At 41.3% G+C, this 1,510-nt stretch overlaps 1 pseudogene; it reads left to right on the top strand.

Annotated features, from left to right (window-relative positions):
• LOC100784095 (subtilisin-like protease SBT3) overlaps positions 1 to 1,039 on the top strand; it is a 2,295-nt pseudogene extending 1,256 nt beyond the window's left edge.
• Positions 1,040 to 1,510: the final 471 nt, after the last annotated feature.

Here is a 1,510-nt window from a genome sequence, read left to right as displayed (position 1 = left end):
GTTCATATCAAAGCATGAAAAAACATTTTTCCGAGAGAATGGTTCTGCAGCCATCATTATTAACCCGGGAAATAGAGAAACTGTCAAAGCTTACATCAGCAGTACTAACTCTGGTGCAAAAGCAAGCGTGTCTTTTAAGGTAACAGCTTTAGGTATTAAACCAGCACCGAGTGTGGATTATTATAGTTCTCGAGGGCCTTCAAGTAGTTGTCCATTTGTGTTGAAACCAGACATCACTGCTCCTGGTACATCAATCTTAGCTGCATATCCTCCAAATGTTCCACTGGCATTGTTTGGGTCCCAAAAACTTTACAGTAACTTCAATTTTTTAACTGGCACATCAATGGCATGCCCTCACGTGGCAGGTGTGGCAGCACTGTTAAGAGGAGCACATCCTGATTGGAGCCCTGCAGCAATTAGGTCTGCCATTATGACAGCAACGGGATGAAGTGCTAGGAATACTTAAGGAAACACATCGGGGGACATTGCGAACGGGATTTAACGGACCCAGGCCTGCTCCCTTTTCATGGGATCTGGTAATGTAAACCCCAACAAAGCCCTTGACCCTGGACTTGTTTACGATGTTCAAGTTCAGGATTATGTCAATCTTCTCTGTGCATTGAACTTCACTCAACAGAACATCACGATCATCACAAGATCCTCTTCCAATAATTGCTCCAATCCTTCCTTGGATCTCAACTACCCTTCTTTCATTGCTTTCTACAGTGGCAACGCTTCTTCTAATCATGAATCAAGGGTAAATAATTGGGAGTTTCAGAGAACGGTGACCAATGTTGGGGAGGGACGAACAACATATACTGCTAGTGTTACATTCATTAAAGGGTTTAATGTCAGCGTCATTCCAGGTAAGTTGGCGTTCAAGAAGAAGAGCGAGAGGCTAAGTTACAAGTTAAGGATAGAAGGTCCAAGGATTGAGGGTTTTGGGCATCTTACTTGGACAGACATGAAGCATGTGGTGAGGAGTCCTATTGTGATAACCACACCACCAATGCCAATTTCTAGATCAATATTGGGATGAAGAAAAACTTTCCATATGTATCAAGTGAAAAATGTATGTTAAAAGATATATTAAAACTTTTTATATCAAAAGCCCCCAGAATCTTTCTCGTGTTCTTCCTAATCCAAAAGATCGAGCTTTCACATTGTGACTCCTCCACTTAGAGAAATTTCTTACACCAAGAAAAAAAAATCCAACCTCCTCCTCTTCCTTTTTTATTTATAATTAAAACACACAAAGTTCTGGCATGGAAGGGAACACGGCCGTTCTCAAAAAATAGTGACATTGATGGTCCTTTTATGAAATTTGGAGAACCTAAAGGTGTTTTGGATGAACACTACCATGCTCTGAGGAGCACGACGGTTCTCGAAGAATCTGACGTTGTTCCTTACTTGAAAATCAGAACATGGTTGTTTTGGAATGACCATGAGTGTGCTGGAATGACCATGACCATGCTCCGTCGTGTTCTTCATCAAAGCTCTCTTTTTTTAT

This window comes from Glycine max, chromosome 7 (genome assembly GCF_000004515.6).
Source record: "Glycine max cultivar Williams 82 chromosome 7, Glycine_max_v4.0, whole genome shotgun sequence".
Classification (NCBI taxonomy): Eukaryota; Viridiplantae; Streptophyta; class Magnoliopsida; order Fabales; family Fabaceae; genus Glycine; species Glycine max.
Note: the sequence above shows the minus strand (reverse complement) of the source record. Positions and strands in the feature narration are given on the sequence as shown.